Source organism: Notamacropus eugenii, chromosome 1 (assembly GCF_028372415.1).
Source record: "Notamacropus eugenii isolate mMacEug1 chromosome 1, mMacEug1.pri_v2, whole genome shotgun sequence".
NCBI classification, from domain to species: Eukaryota; Metazoa; Chordata; class Mammalia; order Diprotodontia; family Macropodidae; genus Notamacropus; species Notamacropus eugenii.
Genome location: NC_092872.1, coordinates 36742454 through 36758934, shown reverse-complemented (window position 1 = coordinate 36758934; position 16481 = coordinate 36742454). Strand labels below are relative to the sequence as shown.

Here is a 16481-nt window from a genome sequence, read left to right as displayed (position 1 = left end):
TGGCTAAATACTCTGGCAGTGTGCGTTGTGAGCAGAACTGCCAGTGTACCCTCCCAATGCAAATGGTGACACCTGTCCCCTACTCTCCCCTGGTTCTATCACTGAATTTCTCATATTGCTCTGCTAATATCTGGTCAGCTGCACTCAGCTGTCTCTTTGTTCTTTTTGGATCTTTGGAGATCTTTTCACTGACCCTCGATGACTCTAATTTGAGTCACAACCTTACTGCAACAACGAAAACTGTGTAGCATTATGTTGATTTTGCTTATGTTTCCCCCCGACTTCTTTGAAAGCCAAAAAAAAAAAAAAAGTCTAACCTCTAAGTTTTGGAGGCTAAATCCAAGACTCAAAGCAGTTTTCTCTAGTTCTAACTTAAAGAATCTTGACCATCTGGAGATGCAAGCAAGGTGAGGAAGAAGTTGGCTTAGTATCCTCTGAAGAGATATATGCCTTAAGAATATTGTCTTCCCAACTGTTTGCCTGAAGGAGAGCATTAGAACCAAAAGGCAGAAAAACACATTTCCTTGGACTGAATATTGGGGGTGTCATCTAAAAATGAGGCCATTGGGAGGACGCCAAGTTGGATCAAGGGACTACAGGGTCTCTCCATCTACTATGGGTGTCCATGGAGGTATGTGCCTATATGATGATATTGGGGCTAGAAAGTTGGAGTGGGTGGATTGTTTCATCCAAAATGTCTTCCAACTACACCCCTGTCATTTTCCCTTTTGTTTATTTTGGGTTTTCAAATGAAAAATGGCCAGCTGTCAAGCTTTCTGTCACTTATCTGCCAATAGCAGCCCTCCCTCCTCAATGAGATGACGAAGCTGCTTGTGCTGCTGTTTCACTGATACATGATTTTGTCAGCCATGGGCAGGGGATATGATGGCACAGTGAACCCAAGCTAATCCCTTCCACTGGTATGGAATACTGGCTGCCTAGCAGATGTCACTCCCAAGTAAGAAAGAAACCAGCTGACTTTTTTTTTTTTAAATTGTTCTCATAATTTGAATGCATTCTCATCATCAGGAATGGGGGGAGGGGCAAACAAGAGATACCCAAAATCAATTTTACTCACGGAATGAATTCTTCATCTCAGCTCATTAATAGTTGTCGACAGCTTTTTTATACATAGTTCTTGAATTTCCATCCCAGTCTGCCATTTTCTCTTGCCCCTTGCCTTCATCTCCTCAGCCCCTCTTTTTATTTCTAATCAAGCAGATATTCAGTGAATTATTTAGCTCTTCCATCCCTTCCCCTCTACCCATTTCATGGTCTCCCTTTCCTCCCTACCCCCTCTCATCAGGCAGCTGTTCCATGACTTATCCTGGTAGGGTAGCCAACTGTGGGTGGCCTGACCCTTTGGGAATGCAGAAATGTTGTGTTTGCTAGACATCCCAACTGGAGTGCATCCCAAAATATCTCCCTCCACCCCACCCCCTTTTCAAACAGCCCAGCACCTATCTGTCTGACATAGTTCGTGACAGTAGGCCTTTGAAATACAGCAAATAAAAAATGTTATAGAAATCACATTGCACTTGTCAAACAAAATGACAATAAAAACAAGTCCGTAATCTTTTATATGTCGTGCGGCTCAACTATGGTTTTCAACTCTGTCTTCCTAGCAAGCTTTGCCCTGACTCCATTTCCTCAAGGTGTTCTGGTCTACACTGGCCGAACTATTTAATTGCAATAATATTTTTGCATTTATATTTTCCTTAAAACTCCCTTTCTCTCCTTGTCTCTCTGTCTCTCCCTCATTTGCAGTAGGCAAGATATAGTGGTCTTAGAAATTCAAAACCTGACATCTGGAGGGTGAGGCAAAACTTTACCCTTCTTGGCATCTAGCTCTATCCCTAACTTGTTCAGACTCAAATGATGGAAATTTCCAGGGATGAAAAATAATTCTGAACCTTATTTTTACATATATGTGCAGTTAGTTATCCTAACCTTTAGAGCTATGACTAGGACCAGGCAGCCTGGGTAGGATACTGACTTAGGAGAACCCTGAAAATTCTAGGAATCCATTTGCTGCATGGAGGACATAAAAACTAAAAGGAAAACAGAGCTTAGCACCTAGTTGATTGTTGTTCAGTTGTTTCATTTGTATCCAACTCTTAGTGATGCTTTGGGAATTTTCTTGGCAGAGGTGCTCGAGGGGTTGGCCATTTCCTTCTCCAGTTCATTTTATAGATGAGGAACTGAGGGAAACAGAGTCAAGTGACTTGCCCAGGGTCACACAGCTAGTAAGAAGAGTTAATTAAAATAGGAAGCTACCAGATAGCCAGCTTCCATAAGTACAAAGTAAGTTCCTTCCACTTTTCCCCATGGGATCCAATGCCCTTGTTTCGAAGACACATTCCATGCTATTTGTGTCAGCTCTGTGCTGCCCCAGCTGAAAAAATTGCTTGTTATGACTCTGCTTAAAGTTGACTCTGCCCCACCCTAACTTATTTAAACAATTTAGCAGATTGTAACAATTTTTTTTTCAAAAATCTGTGAAACAAAAATGCTATTGAAATGCTAATAATATAAATGTACCTCTGTTGGTAATTTATAATCCTCTACTACTTGCAGTCATTTTGTCTCTAATTAGGACAATGGTAATCCCAAACAGAAGAAAATGAGTAGTTACAACCTGCCAGTTTGGTTGTTCATCTTTAATTTTTTGAAAAGGAGCAATGACATCACAGGGTGAAGTCTTGACTTTTGTGTGAATTATATTTAAGGGAGGCAAAGTTGCACAAAGTCTTCAGCCTCACTCTCTCTTCATGAGTCATTGTGGTCCAGCAGCAGGACAGATGACTAGCAGTGGCCTGGGATGCAGTGGATGACCTTGGTGCTTTCGCTGTCCGACCAAGGTCTAAAGACTCCACAGTTCCTGCTCCAGCTGCCTTCATGGCCAAAGGAACAAATTGTTCTCACTGCCCATTCCAAGGGGGAAAGTCTTCATATCTGCCTCCCTCCCCACTCACCTCTGGGTTACCTTTAACCTGGTTTAACCCACGTGCTGAGATGCTTTACCCGGGTGTGGATGCTGTGCATGCTACAGATTCTTGGAGCCACAGGTAAAAAGTAGGTGAAGTTTAGTAGGTATGTTCTGGAGATATAAGACAAGAAAGTCAGAAGGGGCCACATGGACAAGTGTGATGTACACTGAAAGAGGCACAGAATTTGAAGACAAGAAGCTAGGTTAGGATTCAATCCTGGCTCTCCTACCTACCACTTGTGTGACTTTGGATAAATCCTAACCTCTCTGGGCCTCAGTCTCCTCATCTGTTCAAAGGAGGGGGTCAACTGGATGGCCTCCAAAGTCTCTGCTTGTATTAATCACAAAACTGATTAGCTGATTCGAGGTACAGCATGGTAAATTTCCCTAAGATGCCCCCTCCCATGGCAGAGAATAGCTAAAAATGATGACCAGCTCTCTGCACTGCTATTTCTACTGGTCTATTTAGAGGTGCCAGAAAGTAGGAAGGGGACTAGTGTATGATGGCTTAGGTCTACGTGGAAACCAGCTCTGTGTGGTGGGAGAGCATGCTATCAAGGCCCAAGCAAGCTGGGAGGTAGTGGATTGCGTGCAATGAAGATGCTGGTTGAGTTTGACTTTGTGTGTACCTATTTCTGTGTAGTAGAGCATGGAGTAAATTCCTAATATACTTTGAAAAAACCCAAGTTATCGTTATCAAATGATAATAAACCCATTGTAAATTCAAGTATTTGTGTTGCATGTGGGAGGCCTCCAAAATGTCCTGGGGTCTCTTCCTCTGCATTGTCTTTGTGTTTGCTGCTCAAAAGTCAACACATTCTGGACACAGTTGATGAAAGCTGTGACATCCAGTCTAACCCTGCCTTTCCGAATTGTACTAGCTGGACTTAACTTCCAGTTTCCCATCCCCTAAGACAAAAGGAATATCAGGCAAATGTAACACCTTGGTGCTACCTTTCTTACAAAATATCAACCACTTTTCCTCATAATAATAATAATGATAGCTGAGTTTTAGATAATTTATCTCATTTGATCCTAACAACAACTCTGTGAGTAGGAATCACAGGTATTATTCTCCCCTTTAATGCTTTGGAGACTGATAATCCATGATTTGCAGCCATGCAGTATCACTGAAAAATGTTAATGCTGTAAAAGGTGGGCCATCCTCTGAGAGAGATGCTTGGTTCATGAACAGAACTGTATGGCTCCACAAAAGCCATCCAGCATATTGTGCTTCTCTTTAATTGTGGACCCAGTTCAATGTCAGTCCACAGGGTTTATGCAAAATGGAGATAATTATGCATATCATAGCCAGCACAATAGGTATTCATAGGAATATACATCTAGAGCCAGAAAGGTCATCTAATCTACTCCTCTTGTTATAAATATGAGAAAACCGAGGTCCATAATGGATAAGTGACTTGCCCAAAGTCATATATGGAGTTAGGATTTGAATGTGGATTCCACAACTCCAACTTGATCATTCTTTTCACTTACCTTTCTCTGTGCTCTGATTCACCTTTTCTATACTGAGTTATGCCAAATTCTTTTAGGTGATTATGAAATAAATTTAGGAGGCTCCTGAATTAGGTGTTAATCTCTGGACAAAATGACTTTCTCATTGTCAAGATTAACACAGCTGAGGCCTTTCTCTTGCTATTGATTAGACTCCCTTGAGAATATGTGAACTGAGGCATTCGTTCACTCCTTAATACCTCATTTGAGACCAACAGATTGATTCATGGTCAATTCATAATCTGAACTTTGCCTTTGACCATTAAAAAGGAGTCCTGAATGACTAGAGACAATCAAAAGGAAAACAAAGGTTGAGACTGACCCAAAGGAAGTTGTCAGACATCCTTAGAAGGAAACTGATGTGGTCCTGGGGCACTATAGCTCTAACAAAGAACCACAGGCACCAAGAAGCCATGCCACCCCAGAGATGACAGCTGATAGGACCTAGAAACAGAGTAACAAAGGAACTCCTGAATTCTACCAAGTTTTTGCACTATATGGAGATTGGAAACCAGAATTGGAGGAACAGAATTAAAGTACAGAGATATAAGCCTATATTTTTCACTGATACTGTGACTTATGTTTATTGTGCAGGTCTAAGATAGGATTTGACTGTCATTCGTGAGGAGCCCAACCATAGCCATCTTATAAATCTGTAGATAATTGTATATAGGTCATTGGGAAAGTGGGACTCACTGCAAAGAGTTGAGCTTTTATGATGCTAGGCAGTTTTTTTCCTCATGAAACAACCCTGTTATAGCATGACTGGAAGATTGTATAGGTCCCTAAGGAAGATGGAGGCCTACCAGAGAGAAAGATACTGAGCATTTATATGGTAATTTAAGATTTGCAAGGCACTTTATAAATGTCATCTCATTTTATCCTCGCAACTACCCGTGAGGTGCTGTTATTATAATACCTATTTTACAGATGAGGGAACTGAGGTAGACTGAGGTCAAGTGACTTGCCCAGGGTGATGCAATTAGTGTCTGAGGCCACATTTGAATTCAGGACTTCTTACTGCAGTGTTCTATTGGTAGAATCCCAGCTGCCTCTAATGAATGAGAGCAACTTTGATCCATGTTAATGTGAGCTCTTTGTTTTTTTGCATTTCCTGTTGCTTAAATTACTATCACATTACTATGTGATGGCAGACTGAGGCCTTATGTGGAAGCTAAAAGTCTTTTCATTTTCTAAATGCTAGCCAGATCCTGATATTGCAAGGGGAATTGCTGGATAGGGATACAATTCTAAAAGATTTTTATGAAGACCCTCCAAGACTGAACCCAACTTGTATAAGGGAAGAGCTTTGGTTTAAAACTATAGGTTACAAGTCATAAACCTCTTCCCCTATTAGACTGGAAACCATAGTGCAAGGTCTGTTTTATGTCCTTAGCATCAAACACAGTGCCTTCTACTTGGTAGGTGCACTCAACAAATGTTTGATTAACAACTGTGTCTTCTCGACAAAATCTGTGGGCAATTAACTGGTTTTTGTTTTTAAATTTTTAACATTTGTTGAAACATAAGTCAATGTAGAGTCATGGCTAATGTGTAGACAGACAAGGAATAAAACTGTCTATGTCACCATTTCACGTTTTACTTAATGCAAAGCAGCAAGTTTTTCCATCCCTTTGTTCTGGGATATATAATTCTTTTTTTCTTGTGGAACAAAAATGATTCTGGATGTTATGACCCCTTTTCTAATTCCAGAGACTTCAAAGGCCTACTGCTCATTTTAAAAAATTTGCATCTGACCTTCATCAATTCCCCATGTCAATAACAGTTTGCTTGGACAGCAGAACTCATTTTTACCTTTTAGTTTTGTGAGGGTGAGGTTGAGTTTGGCAGTAGAGATATGCCAACCAAAGTCTGGCTCGAGCTCTTCTCTCAGAGTCAACAGAAACTTGAAAAGCAACTTGGAAATTCCTTTCCTTTAGTGCTGTATTGCTTATATTCTGGGTAACAACGCCAGTGGTTTGGCTGGAAGAAATTAAGCAGGTAGTAAAAAAAAAAATCCCAGACGAAGTTGCAATGAATTTAGAAATAATCGCTCATAATTTAGTTCGTCATCCTGGAGCATTATTTCATGAGATAGGTTTAGGTCATTATTAAGAATGTGCTTCTTCTTGCATTAGAAACTAGATGAAAAGGGACAGTAGTTGATGACCGCTATAAACTTGATGAGCTATTAAAATTTCGCACTGCAGCACGAGCTGAGGGGGAGACATATCTGAGAGGAGATTGTATTTCCTCAATGCCTCTGTGTTCCAGATTGTGGTCTCTGTGATAAGTAGTCACGAAACTGTTACAATTTTTATAGCCACGTTCAGGGCAATATGTGCTTTGTATATAATGAACATGGACATTCTCATGGGAGCTGCAGTTAATTGATTTTTAAACTTCAATTCAAATAGACTATGTTTAACCCAAAATCAAGGAAATCAGGTGACTTTTGCCTCTCTCCCCCCTCTCTCCCCTCTCCCCTGCTTTCTTCTCTCTCCCCTCCCTCTCTCCACTCCCTCTATCCTCCCTCCCTCCCTTCACTTTCCCCCTCTCCCCTCTCTCCCCCTCCCCTTCCCCCTCTTCCTTTCCTCTTCCTCTCCCTCCCTCTCCCCCATTTCCCTTCACTCCCTCTCCCCCTCTCTTTTTTACCCTCTTACCCCCAGTTTGCCTTTCTCCTCCCCTCTTTCCCTATTATACCTCACATACACACAAGTGCCACCCAATCTTTTGTCTTCTGACAGTCAAAAGAGAGAGCCTCTCTTCATTCCCCACCTTCAGATTAACTTGGCTCCCCTTCTCTTGCCTTGGTGGTTTTATGAAAATCAGTTAAAAATTAAAAACAAAACAATAACACAAAAACAATACTTAGCAAGCTTCCCATCCCCCTTTCGTTCTTTGTTCTAATTATGAAGGTGTCTTGGGTCTCTTTCAGCAGTCACATGCTTTAAATATTGCAGGCTAATAAAGCAAAACAAACCCTATTGGCCCAGTAGGGAGCAAGCTATTCAGCTAATCATTTATTGAGAATGTCACTCAGGTGCTTCCATTAATGCATAACTGCCAAGCCGTGCTGATTTTGTCAATATTACGCAGAGCATAAAACCAGCCTGGATGAGCAGGGAGCATATGCCACTCTAGCTTTCTTCATTTCTAAAAGACGTGTGTATTTTTCCCCCTATTTTTTTTAACTTTATTTGGCTCTCAGGTAAATTGTCATACATGAAACTGAATGAATTCTCAGGACTGGAAAAGAATGAAGTCCTCTGTTTGCAGTAATTGTTCTGCAGACAGCGCTGTTCACGTGGGTCATTCCCCTTCACTCTTTCCTTTCTCCCTCAGCCACAGGCCAGAGGATCGTCAGTAGTCACATGAACCATGGTAAACATCTCTGTTTAAAAAAATGTGATCTCTCAACAAAATTTCTGACCATTCAACGTTCTGGAAGAGATAATAGGAGCAACTGTTGTTATAACTTAACAATGAAACCGTTTTCCTCCAATTCTTGGTCCAGTAAAAGTGAAAAGAAACGAAGAAGCGTTAAGAATAACTAAAATTTACACAGCGCTTTAAGGTTTGCTTTCCCTAAAGGATATCGTTTGATCCTCACAATAACCCTGTGAGGTAAGTACTCTTATTATCCCCCATTTTACAGGTGAGGAAACTGAGGCAGTGATTACTTGCCTAGGTCACACAACTGGGAAGTGTCTGGGGCAGGATTTAGCTCAGGTCTTTCTGACTCCAAGTTCAGCATTCTAGCCTACTCACCACCCAGCTGCCTCCCTGTCCACAATTACCTCAGAGGTATGATGTAGTGAAAAGAGAACTGACCTCAAAACCAGGAAGACACACACACACACACACACACACACACACACACACACACAGAGACACACACACAGACACACACTTGTCAGAACTCCACTTGTTCTGGGTGACTTAGTAGACAGGAGTCCTAAACCTACAGTACTCAGCTCAAATCCCACCTTCTGCAGGAGGCCTTCCCCAATACCCCCAGCTGCTAATGCCTTCCCCTGTCAGATTGCCTTCCATCTACACTGTATACATCTTGTGTGTACCTAGATATTTATACATGTCTCCCCTGTTTGACTGAGAGTTCCCTGAAAGTTGAGACTTTTTAACTTTTCTTCGTATCTTTAGTGCTTAGCACAATGCCTGGTGCATTGTAAGCATTTAATAAATGCTAGTTGCCTGAAAGACTAGTAGGCAGAAAGATCTGAGTTCAAATTCCACCTCTGATTTTTACGTACTGTGTGACCTTGGGTAAATGCTCAAGATAGAGAGTCATAGTATTTCTGGGAGATGAAACCTTCATTCCTGCTTCCTTTTCTATCACCCTCCCCTTTCTTCAGCCATGACCTTAAAGTGGCTTTATGCACACATGTACCCAGGAATTCTGACATGTATTCTTTGCCACTCTCAGAGGTATATTGGTCTACTTACCCTGGAGGTCTTTCCTTCCATCTTGTAGCCATGCCTATTTTTAAATCTCTTGCTATTGTTTCTTTAAAGCTCTCCCATTTTTCTCCCTTTGAAATGTCTCTGCACCTGCATCCAACTTTTTATATAGAAACAATTCATCTGATGTCTTTTGGCTCATTGGTTCCCTCACATATCATGTGATAACCCAGTTTCAAAGTGCTATTTACTGATGATATTGCGTAGGCTTGCAGGGTCTTCCTCCCTTTTCATTCCTACTCATTCCTCAAAGGCAAACTCAGAAACCACTTCCTCCATGAAACTTCCTCTGATTCCACATGCCTAGGGACCTTCTGCCTCCATTCTCACACAGTTTTGCATCTGTTCATATCATTTATTATTATATTGTGCTTTTCTGACACATGCTGACTGTGAGACCCTGGGCAAATCACTTCAACTCTCTGCTTAAATCCCAGGAAATTCTCTGAAACTATAGTTGAAGAATAGGTACTGATCTGCATTGGTGAAGGGAGTTTCTTCACTGGGAATTTCCTATATCAAAGAAATTACAGATCTAGTCACCTTGCAAAAATGTATATTGCCATTATCTGTATCTGTGCCTTTTCCTCTTACTAGACTTTAAGCCCTTTGAGGTCAGGAAGCACACATTGTCTAAACTCTATTTTATCTTATCTAAATTTGCTCTCTGTGCTCTGTACCTGGTTTGTTTTTAATAAATGCTTATTGATTGGTTAATATAGCCTCTGTATAGTAATTCAGATTGACATGGTTAAATCCTATTTTCTCCAGGTTTAATTCCTATTCCTTTAACAGTTGCCTTTTTCCAGTGAAACAATAGACTTTGGTATCTTGATCCCAGTTCCTTTAAAGAGCCAGAGAGAGTTTTGGATGGTATGTGTGTGCCTGATGGCAAAAGGAAACCATTCTGGAGAATGCCTTGTGGGCAACAAACTGTTCTGGTTCTGGCAGATGGACTATTTCAAGGCTCTCAAACCCAGCTCATCTTTGTGTCTTTGTGATCTCTCAGCCTCTGTCTTGACTGCCTACTCTCTTGTTTTAACCTGGCTTCTGACATTTCTGACACCTTTATCCTCATTTTTCCCCTCGGGTTCATGATTGCAATTTTGATGGTCCTATCCAATGTTGCATTCTCTTTCTTTTCTGGCATCATGGGTGTTTCCCTTACAGCTTGCCCACAATCTTAAGGGAAAATTCATCACAGACTTTGCTCTGACTGTTGGCCATTAACAGCTATAAACATTAATTTTCCAACAATGTGCTATTTAAGATCACTATGTGCAAGCTCTCTAAACTTAAATGGGACCTGGAAATCCTTTTAGTCATCTCAATGACTCCGTAACATTCTCTCCAGTAGCTATTCCAAACTTTCTCATCTCTCCTCAGGTCCCCCAACTCTACTCCATTTTCTCTTTATTCTCAGCAGATACTTAACTTCTACTTTACTGAGAAGATTGAGACTATCTAACAAACTCCCTGAAGTCTCCTTCTTCACGACTCTTAGTCTTTCTCTCCTCATCTTTCCTTTCTGCTTTCCTTCTAATCAAGATGATCCAGTATCCTTTCTCATTACAAAAGCTAACTCTTCCCACTATACCCTTGATCTGATACCCCTTTTTCTCCTTTGTCCTTGATCCATCAACTATCCTTTGCCATTTATCTTTAATCTTTTCCTCTCTACTAATATTTCTCCCTCAGCCTATGAGCATCAGATATGGCTGGTGTAGGAGACTGTGCCTAAGAACTAGTTTTTGAATTTCTAGATAAACTTTAAAATACTTATTCCTCAGCCAGTAATTGAGTAAAGCTAAAAGGTCTTCCAAAAAAAAAAAAAGGATTTTATCTGAAATCTTATAAATCCAATCAAAAAGGCTTTGAGAAAAAGAAAAACTGCCAATCTGTACTCACCAACTGGATATCATAGACTAGGAATCATCACCATAAAGATGGGCAGAAATGCACAGGATACAAAACCCAAGAAAGTAACCAGCAACAAAACTTGCATACTAATGTTCCAACTATGGATAACAAGCAATATGAACTAAGGATATTCCTTCAAGGAGGCCAGTTGGGCCTAGAAGCATCATAGAGACTTCATACATTGGGACAGTCATGAAACTGGAGTATGGTGATGGAAAGATATACTCCAGAAGAAATAGGATCATTAAAGGGCAGTGGGATGGGAGGTGGGGGATGAGGAATATTACATGGTAAGAATATAAATTCATGTGAGACAATCCAGGAGCCAGAGGGAAGAGGAATGTGATAGAGAATATTCTGGGATAAACAGAACCAATATTATCATCAGATAATATTGGGAAACATAGCAAGCCTGGGACAGAGGTTTGTCATATTGGTATTGGGGGACTTCAATTATCCAGATGTTTACTAGAGCTCTCTCTGTGTCAAAAGCAAAGAAGCTAATAATGGTTTGGTTTGTCTTACTAAGAATTTGTCCTTCAAAAGATAGAGGAGGCAGAGGGAAGGAACCTTCTTTTCAGGACTTAATTCTCTATAAGGAAGAACTTGTTGGAGTAGAAGTGATAGGAATCTTTGGGGGAAAAAGTGGTGGTTCCAGGAGAGAATGAAAACAAATATAGTCTGACATGCTGCATACATTTTTTGAAAGAGAAATTCAAAGAGTCCAGAAGAAAAACATACATAGGGTGCCATGAACCAATATTCTACAGGGAACCTGAGCCCAGGAGACATGGGAAACTCTCAATATTGAAATTCTGAAGGTACATAGAGAAACAATTTGTCTAAGGAAGAAAATAGAGTTGTGAGACCAATATGACTATGTAGGAGAGGTACTGGGGTATAGTGGATAAAATTCTAGTCATGTAGTCAGAAAGTCCTGGGATCAAAACTCATCTTTGCCATATTCTGATTGTGATCTTGGACAAATAACCTTTTAGAGCTCCTGCCAACTTTAGATCAGCATTGTTAGAGGAAGTTGCCTTAATAAGGGTTCCTGACATCAATGAAATCACAGGCCCAAAAGAAAGAAAAGAAAAGGAAGGAAGGAAGAATTCACCAAAGATGGAACGAAATGCCGGTAACTCTGAGGATAAATATAAAAACAGGCTTGTAAGAACAGTGTCAGACATGCTAAAAATCCCAGGATGAGCAGAGGTCACCAAAAAGATTGTTTTTATTTTGTTTTTGTTTTTTAGTTGTTGGGGAAATCAAAGAAAGACAGGAACACTGCTCCAGGGGAATAGAACTGTGGTGACTGATGGTAGAAGGAAGAATGCAATTCTAATTTTTTCCCCTGCTTTCTCTGTAAAACGAGAATGACCTTAGGACTAAAAGGAGATAACAAAAATAGCCAATAGGGAGTTGAAATTCAACATAAGAAGGGAGATATTATAGAGAGCATTTAAATTATTCTTGATGAGCTTAAGTCAACAGACCTAGCATCCTGAAAGCATGAAAGCACAGGAAATAATGTTGAATCTGGAGTGGGAGGACCCAGTTCTAATTCTTTCTCTGCTCTTTACTCCCTAGGTGACCTTAGGTAACCTCTGTGACTCCAGTTTCCTTGACAATAAAATGAGGAGGTTATATTAAGATGACCTCTGATGTCCCTTCTAACTTTAATTCTAGTTTCTTGGCCCTGTACTGTTTAATATTTTTATTAATGGCTTGAATATTGCTAAAGAATGTGATCTATTTACTAAAACTGCGAATGACACAAACCAAGAACGGTTAGTTAAATCCTTGCCCTTCAGGGGTCAAGCACCCTAACATGAGAACCTTATTTACCTTCGCTTCCCCAGCACCTGCCTGTGGAGTCAGAAGACCTGGCTTTTTCTCGGCTCAGAAGCTTATAATCTGTGTGACTATTAACTTCTCTGAACTGGGTGTCTTGTCTATAAAAATCACAATATGTACGCTGCCTGTCTGATAGGGCTTGCTATAACACAAACACTTTGTAAATGTTAAAGTAAGTACTATAGAATGAACTGTTATTTTTACTGCACAAAATAGGCATCTAATACATGTTTAATAGCATTTTCCTACTTAATAGCTATCTTGGAATTCAAGTCTTTCGTAAAATGATAGATTTAGAGCTGGAGGAGATGTAGTTTAATACCCTCATTTTATGGATGAGGCCACTGAGGCCCAAAGAGTGATTTGCCCAAGATGGCACTAGTGGTGAGTGACAGAACCTAAATTCAAATACAGGTCTTTCACTTATATATAAACCCAGTGCTTTTCCCTTGCACTGAATTCCCATCACATTTAATTGACAGTGTTATCACAGTTACACTCTCTAAATTTTCATAATATTGCTCTTTCCTAGTTTTCTTATATTTCTTTTCATTCCTTCTTAGTCACCATAGCTGATTCTTCATCCATGTCATATCCCCCAACTGTTGGTATCCCCTAAGTCTGTCCTGTGCCCTTTTCTCAATATTATTTCATGTGCTGATTTTATACATAAGCTCCCATGGGTTCAAATAGCATGTCCATGAAGATAATTTCTAAGATCTACATATCTACTTATTGCCTCTTTCCTGAGTCCTACATCACCAACTGACTTTTGGATATCTCCAACTGGGTACCCTGTAGGCATCTCAAACTCAATACGTCCAAAAAAGAACTCGTTATCTTTGCTCTCAAACCATCCTCTCTTCCAAACTTCCCTCACTGTCAAGGAGACCACTGTCTACCCTGTCACTGAGATATGTGACCTTGCTTTCATCCTTGAGTTCTCTCATTCATCCCACATGCATTGTGTGGTTATATCTCATCATTGCTGCCTTCAAAATGTCCTCCTTTTCTTCCCTCATACAACCACCATGCTCGTGCTGTGCTAGTATACTCATTACCTCATACCTGTGTTCTGATAATAGTGTTTTAACTGGTCTCCCTCCCTGGAGTTTGTCCTCACCAAGATAATTTTTCTAAAGGGTAGGTCTAACTATGTCACTTCCTTACCCAATGAGCTCCAGTGGCTCCTTATCTCTAGAATCAATTGTAAAATCCTCTGGTATTTAAAGTTCTTGCTAAATTGGCCAGTTTTTTTTTTTTAAATACATTGTTCCCCTCTGCAAACTAGCTAGACTGCTTCTTGAATGCAATACCCATTCTCCCATTTCTGTGACTTTGCAATGGCTTTCCTCTATCCCCCAATGCATTCCTTCCTCACCTTTACCTCTTGGTTTCCATGGCTTATTTAAAGTCTTAGTTCAAATCCCATCTTCTGCAGGAGTCCTTTCTTCTCCCTCCCAGTTCCTGGTGCAGCTGATTTGTGACCTTCAGTCCCACTTACTTTCTATCCTCACTCACAATGTACCCCCTGACGTCATGTGAAATCAAGACAAAGCATGTTGGTCAATCTTTTTCATTCAGTCATGTTTGCTGATCAACGTTTCATTCTTTTGTTTTCTTCCTTAAAAGATCATTCCTCACCAATATAATTTTTAGTTCTTTTTATAGTTAATAAAATTAGAAACATATTTTGTCTAATTCACTGGTGGCTGGCAAGTGTTTAACCACTGATTCTCCAAAAAAAAAATGTATATATATATACGTGACACAAATGTGCATGATTAACATTTTCTCCATCACTAAGTCTAGAATCTAGACCATCAGTGTGCAACTCCAAAAGAAACAGGGGTACTAATTCATACATGAGGATCTATACAGCTACATATTGACTTATTTTTAAAATGTAATATTATCTATGCTTTATTACATTTTAATTTATTTTGCTAATTACTTCCCCATACATTTTAATCTGATTCACAGGCACTCACAGCATGGGACCGAAAGACTAGGTGGTCGACACCTTTGATCCAGACAATAAACAAAATAATTAATCAAGCCTTGATTTGTTCTGCAGCATAAATATTCACTCTGAAAATTTTATCATCAGCTATGGTGAATCGCTTTGACCTGGTTCCAGTATATCTCTGGTCCAGTCCCTTTGAAATTAATATTCCAGCTACTCTGTACATAACGTTGTATGTACCTAGTTATTCATATGTCCTGTCCCTTATTAAAATGGAAGTTACTTGATAACATGGACTCTTCCCCTTTCTTGGTATGCCCAGAACTTAGCCTAATGCTTGGCACGTAGTAAGCACTTAATAAACGCCTCTTGACTGACCTACTGATAGAAGCCAGGTGATATAGAGCAGGGATTCTTCTCCTGTGGTCCACAGATCTCCAAAGAGTCTTTTAATGGGGATCATTAACTTGGATGAGAAAAAAAATTATATCTTTGTTTCAATATAATTGACTCTCTTTTATTTTATTTTATGCATTTAAAAACATGATTCTGAGAAGTGGTCCATAAGTTTCACTAGACTCTCCAATGGGGCTGTGGTATCCAAAGTCCCATTATGGTGGAAAGAATGTTTGATTTAGAGTTAGGGACCTGGATTCATCTTATGGTTCTAATACTTATTGTCTGCAGGACTTGGGTAAGTTATATAATTTCTTTGACCCTCTATTTGTTTATCTTATGAAGTAAGCCAATTGGATCAGATGATCTCTGAGGCCTATTTTAGCTCTAAAATCTGTGATACTATGGATGATAGCACATTAAACCTATGACATAAAGGACATTCCTTAAAAAGAAATGGCCTAGATTCTCCCAAGGTATCATCAATAAACTAACTAATGTTTGTTGAGCACTTGTAATGTCCAAGACACTAGCAATATGAAAAAGTATAAGGCATGACCTCAGCCCTCAAGGGCTTACTCTCTGGTTTCAACCTATTTGCCATATTTCAACCTATATAAATACTTAATGACAAATTCTGCCATTTTGGGAACTTCATGGATTTTTTCTGATAAGTGGGTAAGACTAGGTATAGTGAAGCAGCCACTTGTCAAAAGGGAACCCCCCCACCCCCGGGGGACCTGGGAAGGATTCCCGACTTTCCCAACTTGGAACCAAGAAGGAGCTTCTTACTTGATCATTGTGACCTCTTCATATAACCATTGACTGAATGTGGAGCTGGCCTCATTATCAGAGCCCCCTTGGCAATGGACAGACTTTTGGCTAAGCCTGAAAGCAATATTGACTAGCATCTATAGCAGTCAACAGGCTTTACATGAGCCGGCTAAGAAGAGCGTGATTTAAAGCATCTCTTTTTTTAAATTTGCATCTTATTTTTAAATAATAGATTGAGAAAAGAAGGCAGCGCAGGAAATGTTGTAATATCTTTGTATTTCTTAATGTTTGGCAAATTTATATGTCTTCTGAGACGCCAAATACTCTCAATAGCAATAAGGATAAATCATGGTAATAAACACAATATACAGTGTTCTAATAGGAGGAATGAGAATCTCTTAAAATGTCATACGCAGGCATTTAATTTACACTTAAAAGGCAGTTACTGTGAGTAATTATAAGTTAATTAAATATTGATTATTATAAGAGCCCTATTGTGATTTAGGATGTATGTGGTATAAAGTAAATCTGGCTGATTTGAAATAAACTCAAAATGACGCTGGTAACAACTGTATAATTGCA

General features: G+C 39.8%; 2 long non-coding RNA genes across 3 annotated transcripts; one reads left to right on the top strand and one right to left on the bottom strand.

The window, feature by feature from the left end:
- Window positions 1-2645: 2645 nt before the first annotated feature.
- On the bottom strand, window positions 2646-7525 carry LOC140522538 (uncharacterized). Of its 2 annotated transcripts, XR_011973356.1 has the most exons (4): window positions 7376-7525; window positions 6320-6487; window positions 2976-3100; window positions 2646-2894 (listed from the first exon to the last, which is right to left on the bottom strand). It is a non-coding gene; the product is annotated as an uncharacterized lncRNA (long non-coding RNA). The 2 variants fall into 2 exon arrangements; XR_011973355.1 differs by having other exon boundaries at window positions 2646-3100.
- Window positions 7526-7623: 98 nt separating this feature from the next.
- Window positions 7624-14821, top strand: LOC140522548 (uncharacterized). Its single transcript, XR_011973357.1, has 2 exons — window positions 7624-8131; window positions 14747-14821. It is a non-coding gene; the product is annotated as an uncharacterized lncRNA (long non-coding RNA).
- The last annotated feature ends 1660 nt before the right edge of the window (window positions 14822-16481 follow it).